The sequence below is a fragment of the Leopardus geoffroyi genome, chromosome C2, assembly GCF_018350155.1.
Source record: "Leopardus geoffroyi isolate Oge1 chromosome C2, O.geoffroyi_Oge1_pat1.0, whole genome shotgun sequence".
Classification (NCBI taxonomy): Eukaryota; Metazoa; Chordata; class Mammalia; order Carnivora; family Felidae; genus Leopardus; species Leopardus geoffroyi.
Genome location: NC_059333.1, coordinates 142,986,776 through 143,012,939, shown reverse-complemented (window position 1 = coordinate 143,012,939; position 26,164 = coordinate 142,986,776). Strand labels below are relative to the sequence as shown.

General features: G+C 40.0%; 1 pseudogene; it reads left to right on the top strand.

Annotated features, from left to right (window-relative positions):
- The window catches only part of LOC123610416, a 29,823-nt pseudogene extending 4,562 nt beyond the window's left edge, over positions 1 to 25,261 (top strand).
- Positions 25,262 to 26,164: the final 903 nt, after the last annotated feature.

Below are 26,164 nucleotides of genomic sequence, written 5' to 3'. Positions count from 1 at the left end.
CCTCCATGCCCTTGGACAAGCCTGAGCCCCTCCCACTCTGACTTCCTCCTGCCGTGACGCCAGCCACCTCTGCTCAGAGCTACCTTTTCCCCACCGCTCACCACTCACTTCATCAGGGCTGCAGGGTATCATCCAGACTCATGTCATCATTTCCAGCAACTCCATATCCCTTCAGCTCACTACCCCTGTGTGCTTTCTCCCAATCCAATTTATAGTCTAGACTCGATTATTTTAATCCTACTCGTCAGTCCTCCAATCTCTGCCTTCTCTTCACCTCCACCAACGCTCGGAGGGGATGGCTATTTTCCCTCTGTCAAAAACCACACGGTCCATCGGCTGGTTCGGCATGAGATTGCACATGGTCTTGGGGGTCACTGTGGATTCACACCTTTGGAATCTACTCTGTGTGAGGTTTTGAGCAAATGCGTGACGTGACTTGATTCATGGTGTAATAGAATCACTGGCTGCTCTGTGGAGAACAGAATTTAGAAGAACATGAATTGAAGTGGGACACTGATTAGGAGGTAACTGCAAATTCAGACCAGGGAGGAAGTTGACTTTGACCAGGGTGGTAGCGGTGGAGAAAGTGAGAAGAAGCCAGTCTTCCTTCAGGGTGGGAAGGTTCTATTTTGTCATAGAGCTAGAAGTTACCTGGGGGCAAAGCTCGGGCTTTGCTTTTTCAAATTTCCCTGGCTCTCTCCACAGGTAGATCTCTCTTTTTACATGGAGAATCTATATTATGGCTTTGAGCTGAAGGAAAAATACTCTGAGGGTTTGAATCTGTTGAGAGTCTCTTTCTTATTTTTTAGTGCTACTAATGACTGATTTATAGTTTTATATTTCTTTTATTATTTCAGCGGGACTTTCGGGAGGATGAGTGATAGAAAACATGTATTTTGTCATTTTGTTCTATAAGGCTCTTCATGTTTCCCAGCTCTCGGTTTGATAGCAACACTGATGTGGGCCTACAGGTCCTGCAACGCAGCAGGCATCTAGCTAAAGAAAATACAGTGCCAGTGTCTCTTCCTTGGACACTCCCAATGCCAATGATTTATTTTCTTGGAATTCCAGACTTTATGGTGACCTAAACTGCTGGTCAATTCTTTCTGCACATGAGAGCTGGAGGGCCTTCAAGCATGAAGCCAAACTCAATGGCAAACTAAAAGGGTCAGAGACATGACCACACACAAGAGAAACTGCCAGAGAGGTGGTTGGAGACCTAGAGTCTCAGTAACTAGGGAGCAGAGGTTTTAAGAAGGAAATGAACAATGTTGACGTCACCCTCTATGACATTAGGGTGCTGTGGTAGGGTACCCAATTTGATACAACAATACAAATATTAGCTCCCTCTTCCAAAAACAAGAGCATAATCCCACATTGCTGCAAATAGTAGAACACTGATTGCCTACCTGGCCTTTCATATATGCCAAGAGTAGTCAGGGTAGTTAATTAACCTACTAAAGTCCATGGGAGGATACTTCTCATGTTTCATCTGTTATTTTTTTTTTTCCTGTTCAAATTATCCAAGGACTATTAACATCTGCTTTACTTACTACAATATCAACGAAAGTCTGTCAAATCCAATAGATCATGGAAAATGAGGAACAAGAAGAAACAAGACATTATTGGATTTGACTAGAAGGTGATTCTGGTGTCCTTCTAACAAGTAGTTTCTGCAATGATGGTCGTGGGTGGGTGAGCCAAGTGGGAAAGCAACAAGCAAACAGGGTATATATGTTCAGAGTTTGCATTCCAAGACAAGGAATGTGTGTTTCTTATGTGGGGGAGAACTGTAGGTGATTGAAGGCAAATGGGCAGGGGCCACACAGAGAGAAGGTGCTAGAAAAGAATGAGTTGAGTCAAGGCCTGATCCTTGAGGAGGTGGGATGGGGTGCAATTCAGATCACCAGAAGGATTCGTTTTACAAAAGTGAAAGAGCTAATCTTCCTCTTCCCAGTGTCTGGGTGAGCTAAGAGGAGGGATGCAGAGATAGGTGAATCCAGGATGGGATAACGAAAAGGAAAGATGGAGCAAATTATGCTGGCTGGGTTTTGTCTTCTACGTGAAATAGGGCCACTAACTGTAAGTTTTCTCAGAAACTCAGAACTTCAAAAGTAACATTAAAAGCCTTCTATTGGAACATCCGCCTAATATTTAAAGGCTGAGGAAAAAGTATCTAGTGGCTTGGGCATCAGGACAGTCCAGAGCAGCTTTGGTGGGAGGGGGCCAATGAGAGAGCCGGAAGCAAAGATGGTGGAGAGCAGTAGCCAGGGCCATTTGGACAATATTGTTATGCAGTAGGACCTGTCTGCTCAGTAATGGAATTGCAAGTAGCTTCCATTTGGTTTTGTTCCACGGGCCTTCTGTGGGTTGGGAACAGGAACAAGAAAACCTGATAGAGGAGGTGAGCCATGAACTGACACATCGGAAGAACGTCCAAGTGACAGAAAAGAAGACTCCCTCTGAGATCAGGAAATAGAAGAAAACCTTGGAAGTAGGTGATAACATAAAATAACTGTTAATTGCTCGATTAATGAGTGAATAAGCCCTGGAATATTATAACTGAAGAAAAAGTGAAGGGACAAAGTGAAAAGAATTCCCCCACCTAACTCCAGTTCCCAGGACACTGACCATTTACTCTTGATGTCAAATCAAAAGCAGGCTAAGAGCTTTCCCCATGTTGAATCACCTCCCTGTTGCATAGATTCAATGTTCCACGTGTGGCTCTTTTTCCCAGAAGGGGGGTGTTTAGGTGGACATTTATTATGATTGCCCGAAGCCTAGACAAATGAGTATTTATCAATTCTCAAAAATCCTTGGAACAGAGAGCCAAACCTTATCTTTGCTCACATTTTAATCATGACAAGGACTGATACTGGGATGACTAAAGGCTCATAGGCTGGAGATGCACCCCGGTAGCACTCTGGGAGCTGTGGCTTACTCCGTGAAGGCAAGGATAGTCATCTGAGCTGGTAGCCACGGTTGGTGGCCACAGCGACTGCCCCAGTTCCTTGGGTCCACTCTTCAACATATATTCTTAAGGGACATAACTCACTCATAACAGCATGTATGAACATAGTTTTCCCATCAAATTTTATGACAAAAATGAATAATATGCAATTTTTATCAATATTTCCTATTGATAATCTCCTTAAACTCTTGAGTTTACATTGAAGACAAAACCTGTTTGCATAAATGATAGGAAAATTAAAATATTTTCAACCATTCAAAGTTGACAACAGTTGACAGTATATTGAAACAATCAAACACCCCATTTTCTTTCATTACGAAATGTAATGTCATTTTGTTGTGATGATGCAAATGGTTTTAGCCTCTGATCAAAACTTTTTTATCAAGTATATGAAGATGATGACGTTCTAAATGCACACATTATTAAGGCAGTCACTTGGCAGCTAGCTTGGACTGCACTAAGCGCATTCCTCAAAACAAACTGACAGAAGAATCAACGACAGAGATCCAGGGAGCCCATCAGAATCCCTCATCCAGGCTTTTCTGCTCATCCCCCCCCACTTGCTCCAGACCCCCTGGTTTTGGAATGCCTCCTGCTCTCCCTGAACGCCTGAAAGAAGAACTCATTCAACCACACCACAGACCTCTTGTCCCTGGAGAGCAGCGTGCCTTGCTATTGGCGGGACATCTCCTCGAGGGCATCTGTACGTGACGGCAAAGCAGCAGGTGCCAGAAGGTCACTAACGCTCAGTGCTGCAGAACCGTGGGGTCTGCCATTAGACACTGCTCCACCCCGCATCTCAGGATGTGAGATAATCGGCCTGAAAAGCCATACCTGGCTGTCCCAAAGCTGCTGGAAACCCAATCTGAACACCTGGAACCCAATCTCAGCCGGCCTGTGAAGTTCTGCTGTAGAACACGGCACTGAATAATCAACCCCCTCAGCTTTTTCCAAGTTCCATCTTTACCTTGATGTGCTAATCAGTGTGAAGGTTGTCTGTTTGAAATTTAGATAATACGATATGACAACTCAGCTGTGGGATTCAAAGATTAAATGAACGGCAGACGCATCAATTATTAATATTATTATTACTCTCAGCCTACCATTTCTAAGTGTTCTTTTCACCTCACAGAACACCCCTGGGAAACGAATTGCTGTAATAATCCCTGGTTCAAGCATGGATGTAAAAGCAGACCTTGAGACATGCAGCAGGGTACTTTGGGAGAGTAGTTCTCCAGGGTTCAGTTGACATAGAAGAAGAAGGATACGCTTCAGTTTGCAATTACATCACTCCAAGAGACTTTGAACTGTGCTTTCTGAACACGCAAAGAATTTGTGAGTCGGAGCTGTGCTGTAGCTGATGTTTGTCCTTGGTCTGAAGTCTTTGCTCATTGTATCCCCATCGAGTACACAAAGTGGCTTCTACTTCCAAATAATAACAATTTTTGTCTTTCTTTTTTTTTTTTTACCATTCTTGAAAACAAATGATAAGTTTAATAGTTCTTGATTTAACCATTTCAATGCTCTCTTGAGTTTATTTAGGTTCGTATGAAAGGGTCATAATTTTATCAAGTACTGGTGCGGTGCCAGAACCCTCTAGTCTGGAAGATATCATTTCTTGAAAAATCATTGTAAAATCTCGCAAATCAACCTTTTCTTTCATTTCAATGAATGGCATTATCATTGGCTTGAAGTTTCAGCCAGAAACATGAAAGTCATTTTTTATTGCCATCCTTTTCACACGCCTCCCTCTGTGTCACTCTACATTTGATACTTATATATCAACTTTGAAAACATATGTCAAATTAACCTATTCCTTGGCATCCCTGTTGCTATCTTCCTCACTCAAGCCGCCACCATTTTTTACCTGTACTATTGTTTTTAAAGTTTACTTATTTATTCTGAGAAAGAGAGAGAGAGAGAGTTGGGGGAGGGGCAGAAGAGAGGGAGAGAGAGAATCCCAAGCAGACTCTGCACTGTTAGCACAGAGCCCCGCACGGGGCTTGAACTCACGAACTGTGAGATCATGACTTGAGCTAATATCAAGAGTCAGACACTCAACAGACTAAGCCACCCAGGCGCCCCTTTACCTATACTATTATCGAAACCACCTCGCTGGTGTCCCAATTTCCATTCTTGTTCCCTCTCCCACTCTATCTTCTACCTTGTGGCCAGAGTGCTCATCTACACCTCAGGTCTGCCATACATATGGTCAGTTGGTAAATGAAAAAGGTGATAGTGAAGTGCAGTGAGGAGCACTGGGTCAATTAGATATCACAGGCAACAAATAAATTGGACCCCTACTTCACATCACTTTAAAAATCCACATGTATCAAAGATCTTAATATAAAAAGTGAGACAACAAACTGTTAAAAGGAAACACAGAAGAATGTATTTATGAACTTGGGGTGAGCAAAGGTCTCTTAAGACACAAAAAGTATTAACTATGAAGGAAAATTGGTAATTGTTGCAATATTAAAATGATGAACTTCTATTTATCAAATGACACCATGATGAATATAGAAGAACAATACACAGCATGAGGTAAGATACCTGCAATACATATATCCAAAAGAAGACTTGTTTCTGGAGTATATAAAAAGCCTCAACAAATCAGTAAGAAAATGTTAAATACCTAAAAAAAAAAAATCAAAAGATGTCAATAGCCGTATTACAAAAGATTTCCAAGCATCCAGTAAATATATGTAATGGTGAAACATTTCGTTGATCACTAAGAAAGTACAAGTTAAAATTGCGGTACAATATTGGGGTGCCTGGGTGGCTCAGTTGGTTCAGCATCCAACTTCTGCTCAGGTCATGATCTATGTTTCGTGAGTTCAAGCCCCGCGTAGGGCTCTGGGCTCACAGGTCAGAGCCTGGAGCCTGCTTCGGATTCTGTGTCTCCCTGTCTCTCTGCCCTTCCCCTGCTCATATCTGTCTCTCTCTCTCTTCTCAAAAATAAACACACATTTAAAAATTAAAAAATAAAATAAAATCACAGTACAATATCATAACATACCCAACAGGATGGGTAAAATTACAAGACAGGTAAACAGCAGAGGCTGGTGAATATGCAGAACAACTGAAACTTTCACACACTGTTGGCAGAAATGTATACAACTGGTACAACTTCTTTGCCAAGTGTTTGGAAGTAGCTACTCAAGCCAAATTTATGCATCTCTTAAGATCCAATAGTTAGACTTCAATGTATATGCTTCCCCCCATATACATACATATATACATATACATATATATATATGTTCACCAAAAGACATACACAAAAATGTTCGTAGCAGCACAATTCCTAATAACTCCAAAGTCCACCAATAATAGAATGGATAAATAAGCTGTGGTATATTCATAGAATAGAATACTATACAGCAACGAAAATGAACAAACTCGGGCCACAAGTAGAAACATGAAAGCAAAAACACATCTGATTCTGGGGGAGGGAATGAAAAAGAGCTCTAAAAGGACCTTTGAAGCATGGTGGTTTTTTTGTGTGTGGCGGGGTGGGGTGCCTGGGTGGCTCAGTTGGTTAAGTGTTGACTTCGGCTCAGGTCGAAACCATCATCTCATGGTTTGTGAGTTCTGGCCCCACATCAGGCTCTGCATTGACAGTGAGGAACCTGTTTGAGATTCTTTCTCCCTCTCTCTCTGCCCTCCCCTGCTTTCTTTCAAAATAAATACATAAACTTTAAAAAAAAAAGCTAAATGTGTTTTTTCCTACTACCAAAATTCCCTTGGAGTATTAGAAAATTCTATCTTATGATTCAAATGAGGTGCTGTTTTTAAGTGAGAAATCAAAAACTTCATTTACCTTTTTTTTTTTAATGTTTAATTTTTCTCTCTCTATTCTGGGTATATCATGTCCAAATGTGCCTCCTGCTCTTTCCGAACTTCACTAGCCCTTTATTGAAAAACCAAGAAAACTGACGGTGAAGTCACTGAATCCATTCAAAGATGCTTTACTGGAGGAAGGGGTAGAGGAACACCACCGGTCTCAAAAACAGCCAGGCAATAAAAAAAAAAAAAGGTGGCTGCAAAATGCTCACAGGAGAGTGACCAAGTATAATCCAATGTATCTTAAAATACCTATGCTCATTAGCTGAGTAATTGTGAGAAATATATTAAAATGGGAGAAATCTGAAACTCAGGAAAAAGGTTTATGCACATATGCTTATTGCCATACTACTTACAATGTTAAAAAAAAATAGGACGATAAGGAATGGAATAAATAGTCTAATATTTTTTAAAAAGCATGTTTAAATACATGTATATACTATGATATGCATCAATGAAAATAATGTTTTCAAGGCATTTTCAATAGATGGAGAAATATCGGTGTTCAAGGACAAAGTGACAATAGCTTATTATATGGCTGTATATTAATATAAACTCAACTATGTAAAAACAAATGGGAACAAAAGCTAAAAGCAGAAAATGTAGGAACGGAAACATTTAAAATTTTTTTTTCAACGTTTTTATTTATTTTTGGGACAGAGAGAGACAGAGCATGAACGGGGGAGGGGCAGAGAGAGAGGGAGACACAGAATCGGAAACAGGCTCCAGGCTCCGAGCCATCAGCCCAGAGCCTGACGCGGGGCTGGAACTCACGGACCGCGAGATCGTGACCTGGCTGAAGTCGGACGCTTAACCGACTGCGCCACCCAGGCGCCCCAGGAACGGAAACATTTTAACATAATGATAGCTGTTACATCTGGTGCTGAGATTACCTCCTTAAAATCTGCATAATCTGTATTTTCCACATAATCTACAATGAGCACACACTGCTTTTCCATCAGAGAAAGTAAACGAGCTATAAAAATTGCACGTATACGTAAAAACCAAATGTTATTAATAAAAATGTGAAGAGACGAGTAAGAAATGCTATGGTCCATATGAGAATGGACAGTTTTTCAAAATCACACAGGTGCAGCTGTTCTGTAAAAGGAACAAAAACCCACTGAAGATATAACTCATATTGCTCCCTCTTTCGTTTTGGTTCCATAGGGAGGGACCAGGAAGGAATTTATCTGCAATCCATAGATTTCCCCAAAATCACTATGCAAAGAGTTATTGTTTAATTATGGTATTGTTTATGCTGGTTAGGCTAAGTCAACAAGATTCAAACTGAAAATTACTCAATCCTGGATGACATTAACAATTTTAGAACTTCTTTCCAAAATTTAACTTGAGGTTTGATGGAACACTATAACCACCTTGTAAACTCTCTATAAACTGTACTTAAAGGCCACTTAAAAAAAAATTTAATGTTTATTTATTTTTGAGAGAGAGAGAGAGACAGAGCCCAAGCTGGGGAGGGACAGAGAGAGAGAGACGAAGACACAGAATCTGAAGCAGGCTCCAGGCTCTGAGCTGTCAGCACAGAGCCCGACGAGGGGCTTGAACTCACGAGCTGCGAGATCATGACCTCAGTCGAAGATGGATGCTTAACCAACTGAGCCACCCAGGTGCCCCTTAAAGGCCACTTTGTAAAGAGTTACAGGTCCTTTTATGGTAGCAGTGCTGGCTTTCTGCAACACTGCAGTCTGATTATTGATAATACTCGGTGACTGGCAGGACCAACACTTAGGTTAATGATAAATATGTCTAACTGTTCAATAGTTTCATATCTTTTATAAGCAGAAAACCAAAGTATAAACAAAGCTCAGGAGAGCAATGGTTTAACATTCTATTATTCACACAACATTTATATTCGAGCCCAAGTCTTGTATGCCAAGGGGGAATAATCTTATTTTTATTTGGAGCTCACTTCCAAAAATGATAAATAATTCCCAGGAAAAAAATGTAAATGAAGAGATACCAAACCAATGGCATGATAAAGAAAGTGCCGGAGTGGGTCTGTGGACCATGAAACTGAAGTGAAAAACAAAATTCTTTCTACTTTGATATCTTTTCCTAAAATTAACACGTATCTTTTTTTAGTGTTTATTTATTTTGGAGAGAGAGGGACAGAGGGTGAGTGGGGGAGGGGCGGACAGAGGGGGAGACACAGAATCCAAAGCAGGCTCCAGGCTGTGAGCTGTCAGCACAGAGCCCGATGCGGGGCTCAAACTCAGGAACAGCAAGATCATGGCCTAGGCCGGAGTCAGACGCTTAACCAACAGAGCCACCCAGGTACCCCAACATGTATCTTTTTAATAATGAAAAATTATTAACAAATGGCCCATAGATGCTGCTAGGGTTATCTTGGTTTCATTCCTGCCATGAAACCACCCATTTAAGTATCAGCTATCATGCTGCCAAAAAGGAAGAATAAGTTTCTTCATGGTTAACTCCTTGTCCCTTTCAGGAGCTTTTGATAATGGAAGACTTCAGGTACCTTTCAGGGCTTCAAAACTTCTGTCGGCAGAATTTCTATAAGTAGTAGTTGGAAAATACAGAAAAGGAATCATATTTACTGAGGACTCGGTAAATCTGGCACAACATTTACATCTTATCAGTTTTAATCTTAGCAACTCCATCTACTGGGTAGATGCTTGGCAATTTTACACAGGAGGAAATGGAAGTTCAGGAAACTCAAAGCAGTTTAGTCGGGAGGACACAGCCCTCGAGTGGCAGAGGTAGTTTTGGGCCCAGATGCATTTTGCCTCAGGGTCCACGCACTTTCCTTTTCACAACATGAGATCTCTTCCACATTGGATGAGAAAAATGTCAGAGGTGTAGAGGCCTTCCTAATGTTCTCCATCATGGTCAGTAGCTTTCCTGTTTCCCACCAATTCAATAGTGTTCTCAGAATTCACACAGCAGAAGAAATTACCTTATTTTGTGTCTGGAACACAAAGAATGATTCTTTACTTTAACATGGAGTTCCCACAAATTCCTGAATTGGGGTGTGTGTGTGTGTGTGTGTGTGTGTGTGTGTGTGCATTTCCTGTTAACCTCACAACATTTTTTTTCTTTTTTGGTGTTCTCTTTATTGTTTGAATCGGGAAAGAGTCACAGAAAAGAAAACATGATACAGTCGCTTTCAATTTGCGAGCAAAATCCCATGAACACAATGTTACGGACTTGGCGACCAAGACTGACAATTAGCCGTTACTTATGGGTTTCCATCATCTTTTATCTAATATAATTTTTTTCAAGAGTTAACTAGGTATTTTTCTCTTACTAAGGTACTAGGGAAGGTTAAATTTGACAAGTGATACACCAAAAATGTAAGAAAACGATGTGATTGCACAACGTGGAAACTCACATAATTTGACAGCGTTTTTCAAAGCTGATGATCTTCAACAGCTACATTTTTTGAAAGATAACAGTCAAGCAAGATCAAAGTATAAACTGTCTATCATACACACCGTCGTTATTTTACAAAAGGTGTCAGGGTGATGCTTAAAACCCGTCCTATTTTTGAAAAGCATGCAAGATTAATTTCTGATAAAATTTCCAAATTCGAAGTGCATGGTGAAGTTTGATATCACGTGGCGGATGAATCCACAATTGGGGTCCTCTTTGTCTCGTTTTGTCTGCAACTAGAATACGAACTTAGGCGTCTTTCCCATCTGACATGTACACTCAAGCTTGTGTTGGTGTGCATATGCTGTGACACCCCAGCCACTTCCCAAGGTAACTTGGATTGTAAGTGTATGAAATGCAAAAGCAAAAGCTTTGAAACTGCTCTCTGTCAAACATCACAGCGTTGGTATACACCATTGTGTGGCACGCATGCCATTTATCAAATAGCTTCAATTTAGCAAGCAGCGAAATGGAAAACTCACTTTCATGCCAAAGTGCTGTCATAACGGGGATTAGTTGGAAAAGGGGGAAGCCTCGGGGCTTCAGACGAAGGTTTCTGCGATAATATTCCACATGAACAATTCTGCTTGCCCCAGTATTCAGGAAAATCACTGAAGTCTATCAGAGAGCATTGTCATTTAAAGAAAGCGAGTGGAAGACCTCAGACTTAAAGTGCCTTTCGTGCTTCTCCACATAATGACAATCAGGAGTCCACTAGCTCTTTCTGATTTATGCTTCTTCAGTTTACTGCCATCCATAAATATTTCTTCCCATCAAGAGCCCAAAACCTCGCTGAAGGATGATACATATCTACTGCACCATCAACCTCGTACTCTTTGCCTCAAATATCCTTGTCATTCAGGCTACAGTTTACCTTTCTTTCCCCAATAACTCCAACTAAGAACACCAGTTATGAGCATTCAAACAACAACAACAACAACAACAAATTAATGCATCACCGACTGTCTGTCTGAATTGGAAGAAACCTTAGGTATTACATTCCTCTCCCTTTCTTTTCAGGATGGGATACTGAGAACTGAAGTGGGTTTTCACTGTAAAAAAAAAAAATCCATTTGGGAATCCATCCTATTAGACGTGAGGTAATGGGTTGGCTATCACAAATGAGTTCCTTACCTCAAGTCATGATCTCCTTTCCCCTGTAACATTATGATCACTTTTGCCTGGAGCTCAGTCAGTGTATGCTCTTCTTTATCCCCGTTTGCCAGAAGGGACTTTAGAAAAGGTTCTGCGGAATGACTTTATTGTGTTTAATCAAACTAAGACATGTAGATAATCATAGGCATTTATTTTATTTCAAAGGGAAAACTGACTTAGTTTCAGAGAGAGAAATATCTAGATGAAAACAATAGTAGGTTGCTCACCAATCACCCTGCCATCTTAAAAGGTAAAGTGGGCTTGGGTCTAAAGCAGAAGTCCTTTCACTGTGACAGTCTCTATTAACAGAATTCATCAAAAGAACAATAATTTTAAAAATTAAATGAGAGTACAGTAAGTTTAAATTGGATGATATTGTTTTTCAAACTTGCCTATATAGCAAATCAGTAAGATCCTTCAAAAATCTATAGGCTTAGGGAATATTACCTAACTCGTGGGTTCAAGCCCTGCATCGGGCTCTGTGCTGACAGCTCATAGCCTGGAGCCTGCTTCAGATTATTTGTCTCCCTCTCTCTCTCTGCCCTTCCCCTGCTCTCTCTCTCTCTCTCTCTCTCTCTCTCTCTCTCTGTCAAAAATAAACATTAACGGACGCCTGGGTGGCTCAGTCGGTTGAGCGTCTGACTTCAGCTCAGGTCATGATCTTGTGGTTTGTGGGTTCGAGCCCCGCATTGGGCTCTGTGCTGACAACTCGGAGCCTGGAGCCTGCTTCGGATTCTGTGTCTCCCTCTCTCTCTGCACCTCCCCCACTCACACTCTGTCTCTCTCTCTCTCCTTCAAAAGTAAATAAACACTAAAAAAAGAAATAAACATTAAAAAAAGAAATATTATCTAATATGACCAGTACTCCTTACAAGAATATAATAGTACTTAGTTTTTCAATATAATTATATCTCCACAGAATTTTCAGTGAGAGACTGTTTACCTGAGAATTAGATGTGGCCCAGCTTGCCCCAAATCTAGTGTTGATGATACACAGTTATCACTGTGGGTGATTGTGGAAGAAAATATTTACCATTTGTGGCTAAAGTAAATGAAAATTCTAAAATAAAGCCACTAAGCATTCCTCTTGGAAATAAAACCTTCTTGTGGAAGAAAATGTTCCACAAGGGAAAACAAAAACACTAAGACAGCCACGGATCAGTGTGTTGGTAAGAGAAAATAATACAGAGATATGTTTTACTTTCATAACTTGTCAAGTTCACTCTCAAGTTAATACTTAATAGGGAACTGTGAATGTATTGAAGTGTAAGATCTTTTTTCCTTTATCTCTTTTTCAAAATCATGTGAATTACCTCCTGTATACCCACTGTAGGCCGGGTTTTAGAAAAACCAGCTAACAAAAAAGTACACCACAAAATTCATTAATTTAAAAGTGAGCATGAAACAACTTATTTTTTTGTGGTCACATGGTTAAACTCTTTCATTTTTCCCTTATAAAGTGAGGGCTAAAAGAATTGGCTTTATAACATTCAGAATAAAAGAATTCAATATTTTTCCAACAATGTAGTTAGTAAGTGATCAATTTAAGAGTGAGTGATAATGTTGCTGGATGATTCATAAGAAGGAAAACCCACCTGGTCTATATATTTCCATGATGTCTTTAACTCTTTAACAGTACTTTCTTTCTCATCACTGTAATTGTTCTAATATTATAGCTTCTAAACCTGTAATGTACCTCAAGAAATCATCTCAACAAGCTCTTTGTCCTTCGGCAGAGAACTCAATTCAACAAATTGTTATTGAAAGCCTGCCACATAAGAGTCACTGTCCCAGGTCCTGGGGCAGATTCCAGAAATGTGGCTCTTGGTCTTAAGAAATTCACATTCTTCTCAAGAACTGAGTTCTTTGCCCAAGGTCCCTCAGCACAGAGATCTTTAGAAAACACATTATCTTCAATGTATTCCCTTGCAGAGTTGGCAAATTCTTGATAATGTGACAAAACAGACTATGTGGTGATAGGAGGATAATTTGTTCCTTGCTTTATATTATATTATACACCCACACATACACTAACATCACTTGAATTCAAAGGTAAGAAAAAGAGACAAAGCTGAAAACATACAAATTAGGAGCTGAGATATAACCATAGATGGAGAAGACTAATCTAGTAAAGGAAAATGCCAAACTCTCCTTGAGAGGAATAATTTTCCAAGAAAATATGGATGCCAAAGGAAAACTGGAATATATCCAACAAAATGGAAGAAATAAGAAAATTGGCCAAAAGCTGCATGTGCTCTCCTCCACTCCCCCAAAATGCAGTCAGGCTAATTCTTTCAAACTTTCAAGGAACATATTCCACTATAATGTGTTCTCAAAAAGCCATCATATTTTTATTACTTATGCATATATCTCCAATATCCAGCACAGTACCTGGCATATAAAAATCTATAATATAGGTATTTTGGGAGAAAATCGAAATGGCATTTGCCATTGAAAATACTTCACAGAATAAAGAAAAGAATGGATGCTACCATATTTAATTTACCAAGCTAGCATAACTCCAATTGAAAAACCTAAGAGGATTACCAAGCAAAAAAAACAAAACAAAACAAACTATATAGACCTATAATCTTACTTATAAAGTCTAAAATATTCAACCAAACAGTAGCAAATCAATCCCAGTGTATATAAAAAGAAAAATGCTCCATGACAAAGTAGAGTTTACACTTTGAATGCAAGGGCAATTCAGTCTTATTAATACAAATCACCTTACCACTTACTTGAAGACTCATATGACCATCTCAAGACATGTTTATACGTTTTTGATAAAAGTTATTGCCTATTTCTGACAAAAAGGTTTTTTTATAAAATCAGAAGAAATAAGATACTCCTAATATGATTTTTTTAGAAAAGCATCATAAATCTAATGCCAGCATTAAGATTAGTGAAATAAGTTAAGTTAAAAAGGCAGAGATTTCCTTTTTCACTGTGATTTTCTAACACTGTAGAGGTGTCCCATTGTTCCATTAGAAGAAACAAAAGCTATAAATATCAAAACTAAGAAAATTATCGTAATTTGCATACAACTTGATTACCTGGCTGAAAAAACCAAGAGAATCAACTGGAATATGTATGTGAATTAAAAATAACTATTAGGGAGAGTGCTAACAACAGAAATATTAATACCAATAGCTTTCATATATATTAATAATCAATATTTTAATAAATAATTAATGTATACCATAATGAATAAAGTAATAACAATCAACAAAATAATTCAATTCAAATTAGCAGCAATGATGCAAAATATATTAGGATTGAGTATAATAAGAATTGTGAAGAATATGTGAAAAAAATCCAACATTTGATGAAAGAATATAAAGACCTGAATAATGAAAATACCAACTTGCTAAAAATAAAAAGGAAAGTATTTAAAACAAATGTGGCAGACATGTTAATTGAATTTTTACATAGCAAAATTAATATGGACTAATGAAACAAACAAATAATTTACAAAGGGACAGCTTCAAGTGGTGAACAGAATTATGGAACTATTGTAGGGCACCTGGGTGGCTCAGTCCATTAAGCATCCGACTCTTGGTTTTGGCTCAGGTCATGATCTCACAGTTGGTGGGTTTGAGACCCGCATTAGACTCCATGCTGACAGCACAGAACCTGCTTGGAATTCTCTCTCTCTCCCTCTCTCTATCCCCATGTCCTGCTCACGCTCTCTGTCTCTCTCTCTCAAAATAAATAAATAAACTTAAAAAAATTCTTTAAAAAAAGAATTATGGAACTATGTTAAGTTTTGTTTGTAGTTAAGTAAATATTAATAAAAATGGGCATTATTTAAGGCCAATAAAATTGTGATTAAAAAGAATGCTGCAGGGGCACCTAAGTGGCTCAGTTGGTTAAGCATAGGATTCTTGATTTTGGATCAGGTCATGATCTCATCGTTTGTGGGTTCGAGGCCATATGGGGCTCTGTGCTGACAGCACAGAGCCTACTTGGGATTCTCTCTCTTCCTCTGCCTCTCTGCCCCTCCCTCCTCTCTCTTTCAAAAATAAATAAACTTAAAAAAAAAAAAAAGAATGCTGCAGCCTGCTATTTGGGAGTTTGGGAATTGCACTCATATGCTGCTAGAGATGTATCTTGACACAGCATTTGGGAAGGCATTTTGTTAATCTATATCAAAATTGAAGATATGAATCACTTTTAACTTATAAATTAAACTCTGGGAATTTATCCTAAGGAAAATAATTTAACATGTGCACAAGATATGTACATAAAGATGCTTACTGCATCATTGTTTTTAAAAGAGAAAGCATGAATATAAACACCCACCAATAGGGGAATGGTTAAATCAACTAGGGCATTTATGTACAATAAAATTCCCTGCTGCCATTAAACATGATGCATATTTATAATTATTGATGCATGAAGATGTCTATGAATACAGTTAAATAATCCAAAATAAGCAAACAAAAAACAGAAACACAAGTTGCAAAACCTTTGCAAAGAAATGATTTTCATACAGCTAGAACTCTCCCATGTGTAAATAGGTTCTGGAAGCATATAATGAGAAAAGTCCGTCAGAGTATGGGTCTTTATCCTCTCGTGTGCATTTTCCCGTGTTTTCTGAATTTTCTGCAGTGAGTCCATATGGGTTTTTTTTGTTTTGTTTTTTTTTTTTGTTTTTTTTTAGGTTCACAGCTAAATTGAGGGGAAGGTATAGGGATTTTCCATATACCTCTCACCCCAACACATGCATAGCCTCCCCCATTTTCCATATATACTTTTCAATATGAAAAAAAATAAAGGTTCAAAGAGAAAAGTATTATATAGGGTTAAGGGAGCTCTGAGAAGTAAGTTTGCCTTATATACTAAATTGCTTCCTGTATGAGCCACCACCTTTCCTTGATGTGTGTGTGTGTGTGTGTGTGTGTGTGTGTGTGTGTGTGTATAAAATTGAATTTGAAAATGAATCAGACAAGTGAGAAGTGCTCTTTCCTCTCTAGAGCACTTATGCCCTGCGTAAGTAACTACAGACAGACCATCCCATGGAAGCCAGTGTTAAGAAAGGCCTCTTGAAATACAATGTATGTTCTCTCATTTAAAATGCCAGCCTTTTAGGGGTGCCTGGGTGGCTCAGTCGGCTGAGTGGCTGACTTCAGCTCAGGTCATGATCTCACGGTCCGTGAGTTCGAGCCCTGTGTCAGGTTCTGTGCTGACAGCTCAGAGCCTGGAGCCTGCTTTGGAGACTCAGAGCCTGGAGCCTGTGTCTCCCTCTCTCTGCTCCTCCCCTGCTGTGTTCTATCTCTCTGTGCCTCTCAAAAACAAATAAATGTTAAAAAAAATTTTTTTAAAGCCAGCCTTTTGTATAAGAACATAAATTGGTATGATCATTTTTAATATCTGGCAATGGCCACTAAAGCTAAATAAACCTATATCCTTTGACCCAGTAGCTTCACTCCTGGGTCTATTCCCAAGAGAAACAGATGCTTAGGTTCATTGAAAGAACTATACAAGAATGCTCATGGAAGTTTCATTAATAAGAGTTAACTAGGAATGACCCAATGTCCATCAAAAGAAAATGATGGTATACTTCTACAGTGGGATACCACACGGCAAGGAAAAAAGATAGGCTGGTGTCAAATGAAACAATGTAGATGAATCATAAAGACATAATTTTGAGTGTGAAGGAACCCAGTCATGAAAACATCACTACTATTTGATTCCATTTACCTCAGTTCAGAAAAAGAAAAAAGTCATCAACTGTAATAGAAATCAGAACAATAGGTGGCATAGGGTGGAGTTATTCCCTTAGAAGAGGACAAAGGACCTCCTGGAGGCCTAGAAATATCTCAACCTGGGTGGAGTTCAGATGGGCGTGCACATATGTTTACTGAGCTACGCATTTAAATTTGTGAATTTAATATATGTACGAGTTATACTTCAACTAAAAAATTTTTTTTAATTTAAAAACAAAACCCAATCTTTCCAGAAAGAAGAAGAAGAAGAAAAAAAAAAAAAAAAAAAAAAAAAAAAAAAAACAGGTCAGCACACTGAGCAGAGGCCATTTCAGGGTAAGTATTACAAAGTCAGCACATTTTCAAGAGGAGGGAAGATTATTGTATCATCTGAATACACCTAATTATTATAACTGGCCAGCAGTCATTTATAGAAATTGTTCATAAATATTTAAACATACTGCCTGGAAACATTTCTAAAGAGCTTTTAATACTTTTCAGTTAAGGTACATTGGTGTGATTTTCCAAGATCACGCTCTTGACATTGAAGTAACTGAAAAACCCAGTGCATTCTAACTAATCCCAGTAACAAAGAAATCTATTGTTTTCTTGCCCATTGTTTTATTGTATATTCATTTATTTTAGGCCCATCGTATTCATTCTGCTTAATTGAGTCTCCAAATAGGGAATTCCTACCTGACCCTTCCCAATCTGCCCACCATTCTAATGTTGCCAAACTCCCTCCACCTGAGGGCTCTGAGTCAGGCTTCTGTTGGCAAAGCTGCTTGATGGTTTATCTAGAAGAGAGGGAGGATGGAGGAGAATTTGCCAAGGGCAAACTATAAAAATGTCACGAGCAGTCCTCACAATTGTAAGATCCCTTTTTAAAATTATTTCATTCTGTCCTTTCTATACTGAAATATTTTGATTTCCAGAAAACATTCTGAGTACCAAAAACCAAGCATTGTACTACAAGGCTGCAAAGGTGCATAGCATAGTTACAAATTTATGCATCTTGCTTTCAGGCATACAGTTTACTTATTCTCTAACACTGGCCCAAGCTTCCTTATAAGCCCTATTCCCCAGAGAAATGGGAACAACTCAGACCTGCCAATTAATGAAGTCACAGATTTTTACGATTCAACAGTTTCCTTGCAGTATAAACATCCGGTCCTTCTAAGTTGGACACTTAATCAGGTCTCTGAACATTCTAAACGGTCTTTTTGGAAAGACTGTCTTTTCAGACAAGATGGCCATATACTTTTGCCTTTCCTCACCATTCCATTGCCTTTTTCCAAGATGGTCTTTGTGTATCTGGGGAGTGACATGGGTGTGTCACAGAGGTGTCCCCAGTGGGACTTTACAGTTGGGAGAGTGGAGCAGCTCTTGCATTGTAGTTCAGGTATCTTTCTGAGGAGATGCCCTTTGTCTGGTAGCTTGTGTGATGTCCGACCTATTGCTATTTGCACCTAAAGTAGGTGCGTTGATCTCTCTCAGCTGGGTCTAGGTTCTGTTCTAATTGGTGTCACAAAGGTCTCTGAACACCTGCGCATTCTCCATCCAGCCCTTGGCCTACGTGCTCTACACTACAGGTCCCTTGACTCTCAGCTGGGTAGGCCCTAAGGCAGAGACACTTGACTTCAGCTTCACTGTCTGCCTTGGGGGACCTGTGGAAATCCTGACCCTCCAATCAGGCCATAGGATGGTGGTCCTCAAGAAATTTCTGGAGGACTTGTCAGAACAGAGGCTTCTGGGCCCCACCCTCAGAGTTCCTGACGCAGCAGGTCTAGGGTGAGGTCCAAGAATTTGCATCTCTAACACGTTCCCAGGTGATGCTGCTGCTGCTGTCATCCTTTGAGAAGCACTGGCCACAGGAGAGCTAAGCCAAGCTCAGGAAAGCTTCAGTTTCACTGCTTTTAACTTCATCTGGATGTGGCTTGATGACCACTTATGAGACTGTTATCTTCTGGAATCCCTAACATGAGTTTTAAAAAACAGCCCCCTGTTTCGGATGTTTCCTTCATCTAACACCCTGGTGTCTCTTTGGGCTGCTTATATTTCCCACTCCCCATCTTACTCCCCTACAGCCTTTCATTCTTTAATAAACCTTTCAAACCAGAATAACTGGATTTGGCTTTCTGATTTCCTATTTGCTGTATTCTCTTACCGTAGGCAACAAGCCAATGGCACAGCTGCCATAGATGGCGGGGTACTTTCTTTACACTTGATGGAAAATCTGGTTTTATAAATGGTCAAGATATTTAGAAAATTCTGGTTTTCTGTCCAATTCCTCTACAGCAGCAGGCAGTGGGATGTCTCAGGTTAGCTGGAGGGAAGGCTATGACCATGGAATTCCAAAGTACAGATGTCATTAATATTTTGATAAATTATCCTTGTTACAGATAATGTTCATTGAGGACCTTGTTCTAATGCTTTCTTTGAGGGACTAGTGCCCAAGGGCTCAAATTACAGAGCATGTCATCTATTCTAAAGTAGAAAGCAAATATACCCCTAGTGCTAAAACAGTATTTATATTACTCAATTAGACATTATAGAACAAAAAATCTCTATATGCTGTAATCATTTTCAAATATTCATTTTCCTGCCAATAGCCACATTTTGCCAGGTTGTGGAGACAAAGCAAGTTGGCAAGATGACGAGAAACCTGTAATTTGCAGCACAGAAAATCTTTCTGCTGCCAATTTCATGGGCAGGTGCCTGGGACTTGATAAGATGTGAAAGAAAAATTTGTTGCTATGATTCTGAACTTTATAGAAAGCTACTTCCTGCTATTTTAATGTTCATGACCTCAAATCCATGCTGCTGAATTTTTTTAGGTAGTTAAGCTATCTTGGTGGGCCTAGCACCATAATACACTCTCTAAATCTGGGGAACAAACATGATATTTAAACAGGTGTAAGGTCTAGAAAACAAACCAGACTCTTTTGAGTATTCCTTATTTATGGGGCTCACTAGCAACTGATTTACTTGATGTCTTGGCATTGAATTTTGTTGAATTTCTTGAATTATCTTTTTTTTAAGGCTTATTTATTTTGAGAGAAAGTGCGGGCAGGGGAGGGGCAGGCAGAGAGGGAGACACAGAATCCAAAGCAGACACAGAAATCGAAGCAGAATCGAAGCTGTGCTGACAGCTCAGAGCCTGACGCGGGGCTTAAGCTCATAGACCGTGAGATCATGACCTGAGCTGAAGTCGGATACTTAACCAATTCAGCCACCCAGGTGCCCCTCTTGAACTATCTTTAAAAACAATCAATGGGGGCGCCTGGGTGGCGCAGTTGGTTAGGCGTCCGACTTCAGCCAGGTCACGATCTCGCGGTCCGTGAGTTCGAGCCCCGCGTCAGGCTCTGGGCTGATGGCTCAGAGCCTGGAGCCTGTTTCCGATTCTGTGTCTCCCTCTCTCTCTGCCCCTCCCCCGTTCATGCTCTGTCTCTCTCTGTCCCAAAAATAAATAAACGTTGAAAAAAAATTTAAAAACAATCAATGTTTAAACCATACCAAAGGTATGATGGTTGGAGTATTTGCTGAGTATATCAGCCAGAAATGGAGTACAATCATTGACCCCTTACTGATAGAAGAAAATTCTTTCTAAGCCCTTGTTTACTTTTGGATTTGGTAATATAACATTTAATTTCTATTAGTATGGGCACAAAGGAAATTTTTACAGTAAGAAAGAGGCAAAGGCAGCATTGTTGTGCATTGTTTATTGGTCCCCCATTAAGGGTCTGACCGTGAACACCATCTCCGTTCAGTGAAATGTACCTTCTTCATAGACCTCATAAAGAATGGGCATCTGATTTTCCTAAAGTAGATCCTGGTACTCCCATTTTATCTAGTCCGTTTTTTTAAAAAATTTTTTTAACGTTTATTTATTTCTGAGACAGAGAGAGAGAGAGCATGAGCAGGGAAGGGGTAGAGAGAGAGGGAGACACAGAATCTGAAACAGGCTCCAGGCTCTGTCTGCACAGAGCCCGACGCGGGGCTTGAACTCACGGACCGCAAGATCATGACCTGAGCCAAAGTCAGACGCTTAACCAACTGAGCCACCCAGGTGCCCCGTCTAGTCCATTTTTATTGCAAGTTTTTATAGTTCCTTTCTCATTAGGGAGGGTCTTTACTGTGAGGACAGTTATTGAGAAGTGAAGAAAGCTATTTTCAGGGGAATCTACTTCGAGTAATATTTGTTTTTTAATCAGCCTAATATGATGGAAATATACAGGACCAAAAAATGAGGAAAACTGAGTCCAACTTCCATTTCAGGCACTGATATTGTGCATCTTAGAACAGGTGACCTTTCCTGTCTGAATTGCTTTTTAAAATAGAAAGCTCTACCAGAAGATGTCTATTCTTCCTTCTCCTACTGTTTTAACAAATCCTAACAATTTGTATTAGGATGCTGTAGGAATTCTTGGCATGCTCACACTCCCTCTAAGCTGCCCACTACCATCCCAATTTGCTTCAGCCCAGCAAAGAACCTAGCAAGATGCTCACAGCTTGTGCTCATGTTCTGTGTGTGTGTGTGTGTGTGTGTGTGTGTGTGTGTGTGTGTGTAAGGGATGGATTTACTGAAGCTACTTTTTTTTTAATGTTTATTTATTCTTGAGAGAGAGACAGAGGACAAGCAGAGGAGGTGCAGAGAGAGAGAGAGGAGACACAGAATCTGAAGCAGGTTCCAGGCTCTGAGCTGTCAGCACAGAGCCCAATGTGGGGCTTGAACCCACGAACCACGAGATCATGACCTGAGTCGAAGTCGGATGCCCAACCAACTGAGCCACCCAAGCGTCCCTACCTGAAGCTACTTCTAAGACTTATGCAGGGTCTGCCTCCTAGGGTGCTCTCTAGAAGCACACCTTTTGGGATACGCTATGAAAGAGACTAGCTAAGGAAATGGAAGTATTTGGCCCAGGGGGTCTTATGGTAGAATGACTAGACTCCTCTTGTAGCCAGGATTTTTATTGTCAAACAAATGTGTTATCTAGAGATCAGGGCAACTTACATTACTATTTAAAAGCTCTTGTCGGTCTGTTTCCTGCATTTTTGTCTTGGTAGGGGATGGTTTCAGCCCCTTCAGGAAGCTCCTTTCCCCTACCACTAACTTCATGATCTACTGCAGTTTTTAGAATTTATGTTGGATCATGAACAGTGCATCTCCAAGATGCACATCAAAGCCTGCAGGAAGTCTGAAAGCCAATCAAGACAATGGCCTGGAGACGTTTTCCAAGGTTGTGATTGTGCTTGGGGTCCTTAGCACTCCAAATCCTGAGAAACACAGAGATTTCATTCTACAAATTTGCAGGAGTCCATTAGTGGTCACCCAGCCATGATATATTCACTTGTCATCTATCACTGAGTCAAGTCCCTAAAATAGGACCCTTATGAAGCTTTAGTTATGTTTATAATTACCCTATCCTCATTGAAACTAATTTGAATACCTCCACATAAAATGCCAGGAAAGGAGTTATATGTACAAAGCAGCTTTTAATTAAGAGGGGAAGCACCTATGTGTACTTTCCTGCTTGGTGCTCTTTTAGTTTCCTTAATACAGAACATGGCATATCAGCATTTAAATGGCTTCTGATTAATAAGTACTTGTTTCAAGGCTACAGAGACTGAAATAAGATAAACACATATTAACAGAGTGGGAACAATAATAAAAGGAAATAAGTGTCACTGGTTTAAAATGCATATTGTATGTGATTCTAAAAGCATGAAAATGCAGTTATTAAACCAGCATGGAGGACCATGGGCCTATTTTATTGAAGTAATTAAATACTCTCTTCAAGTTTATGGCTCCTTGGATCATTTTAGGCAAATGAAAATTGGAGGCGAAATGTTAACCGGTGCCTAATGGATGACAGCCAACTTGACTTCTTGATGTCAATGGACACAGTAGCTGAGTTTCTTGAGGCCCATTTGCTACAGAAAAGCATGGCCTGTTGAATTTGGGGTTGAAGTTGGAAGAGAGTTCAAAGAAATGGCATTGTAGCCAGTGGTTTCTTTCAGTTGTCACATAATTACAGGATTGACAATAACAACAGAACTAATAATATTGGAGCCTTAGGAGCACTTGGTACATGATAGGCACTATTCCAGGCAGTTAATAGGTGTTAACTCATTTGAACTTGACCATAACAACATGTGTAAGAAGCATTCTGTCATCATACTGACCATTACATCACCCCCTCAGGACCCTCCAAATCAGAGGCGCTTTCTCATCCCTTGACACTCCGTGAACATGGATTTTCTCTCTTCTTACAGTGCCTCGTGGTAGGCATCTTCATTTCTGTTTACTCCTCTGTGGCCCTTTCACTACTAGAATACAAGCTGACTGAGATCAGAGACTCTGTCTTACTAACCACTGTATCTCATACTGTCTACGTCACTGATTTCTCCTTCACATATTTGTAGAATTGAGAATTTGCATAAATTAAGAAACACCGCCCTGCAGCCAGGTCCTCAGACACACATGGCTTTGCTGCACACTGGCCGTGGCCCACTACCCGATTAGCAGGGCACATCTTACGTCCCAGACAGTGGGCTCACGGAACAGCAGCTGTTCAACTGTGGCGATGGCCTCACCCACAAGGACTTTCTCCTTCTTGCTGGGTACACTGACTTCACTGCAGACCAGGTAGGCAGGACTTCTGCTCTGATCAAAAACCTCATTCTGGGAGCACCTGGATGGCTGGCTCTGTCAGTAGAGTGTACAACTCTTGATCTTGGGGTTGTGAGTTTGAGCCCCACATTGGGTGTAAAGTTCACTTAAAAATAAAATTAAATTTAAAAAAATCTTTAAAATAAAAAAAATCACTCTGAAGACCCTACTGGTTTCCTTACCCATGAACACACTCACAGAGGCTAGCACGGCCATAACAATAGGCCTTACAGGTGGTATTGGCTTCATCCACCACAATTGTACACCTGATTTCCAAGTCAACAAACTTCAGAAAGTGAAGAAAGACGAGCAGGGTTTCATTATGGACCCTGTGACCTCAGCCCTGAGGATAGAATGTGGGATGTGTTTGAAGCCAAAGCCCAGCATGGCTTCTCTGGTATCCCAACCACCAACACATGGGCTGGATGGGGAGTTGTTGGTGGGCAGTGATCTTCTCAAGGAGGAAGAACGTGACTGGCTTTGGGAAGAGATCATGATGAAGAAGGAATACTTGGTGGTAGCTCCTGCAGGCATCACACTGAAGGAAGCAAATAAAATTCTGCAGCACAGCAAGAAGAGAAAGTTACCTATTGTAAATGAAGATGGTGAACTTGTAGCTATCATTGCCCAGACAGACCTGAAGAAGAACTGGGATCACCTACTGGCCTCCAAAGATGCCAAAAAGTAGCTATGTGGAGCAGCCACTGGCACTCACGAAGATGACAAGTATAAGCTGAGCTTGCTAAACCAGGATGCTGTGGACTTAGTGGATTTGGACTCTTCTCAGGAAAACTCCATCTTCCAGATCAACATGATCAAGTACATGAAATACGCCAGTCTCCAAGTTATTGGAGGCAATGTGGTCATGGCTATGCAGGCCAAGAACCTCATTGATGCTGGCATAGATGCTCTGTGGATGGGCATGGGCAGTGGCTCCGTATGCATCACACAGTAAGTTCTGGGCTGTGGGTGGTCCCAAGCAAAGACGATGTACAAGGTGTCAGAATATGCATGGTGTGTTGGTGTTCCTGTCATTGCTGATAGAAGAATCTAAAATGTGGGCCATACTGCCAAAGCCTTGGCCCTTGGGTCTTCCACAGTCATGATGGGCTCTCTCCTGGCTGCCACCACCGAGGCCCCTGCTGAGTACTTCTTCTCCGATGGATTCCGGCTAAAGAAATATTGTGGTACGGGTTCTCTTGATGCCATGGATGAGCATCTCAGCAGCCATAAGTGGTATTTCAATGAAGCTGAAAAAATCAAGGTGCCCAAGGGGTGTCTGAGGCTGTTCAGGACAAAGGGTCCACCACAAAATTTCTCCCCTACCTTATCATTGGCATCCAGCACTCCTGAGTGGACACTGGTGCCAACAGTTTGACCCAAGTCTGAGCCATGATGTATCCTGGGCAACTCAAGTTTGAGAACAGAACGTCCTCAGCTTAGGGACAAGGTGGTGTCCATAGCCTCCACTTGTATAAGAGACTCTTCTGAAAAAGGACATAGCATATCCTCTTGGTTTTTCAATACAAGTTTGAAAAAAAAAAAAAAAAGAAATACTATGTAGCTTTCTTTTTCTCTCAAAGAATATTTCAGGATATGTTTAAATATTCATAGCTTTGATTTAAAAGTTAGAAAATATAGTTACAAGGAAGTATACAAATTTTCAAAACTGTTTTATGTATATAAGGACATACGGATTAGAATATATACAAAATTGAAAGTTATCACCTCTGGACAGGAAGACGATGAATAATCTTTATTGCCTTTCTATTTTCTAAAACAAAGTTGTTATAAGACTATAGTAAATGTTGGTTTAAAATATTAACTTACTTTAATATAATTATGGTTTTGTCAAATAACTTTTGCTGAATTTTAATGGCATGGAGAATAAACAGAAAAAAAAAAAAAAAAAAAAACCAAACACCTGACATCCAGTAAGTGTTTCATAGAAATTTCTAAGGGAGGATTTTATCTGTCTATTGAAAAAATCCTAGTTTTACTGATTAAAAGCTGAGTAAGGTATTATCAGGCCTTTTCTTATTTCTGTCTTCCACACAGGCTTAATTTATTATTTGTTTCCAAGAGTAAGATGTGGAAACCCTAGAACTCTCCGGCAGTCTGCATATAGAATCTTGCTTCAATATATCAGGTGAGGGGCAAACAAGAAAAGAAGCTTTTTTGGACAGCTATTCTTTCCTGAGACCCTCTGAAATTTTGGCAGGATTGGGATTACTCTAAATAACCTTTCTTTGAACACCTTGGAGTAGTCAGGATCCTTTAAAACCATACTTGTCAAGCTTCTTATTGATCAAAGCCTTTCTTCCCCTTCAAAGCTACGTGGCTGCTATGAAGAAAATATTTCCAACAGACTTCAGGTAAGTCTACATGGAACTA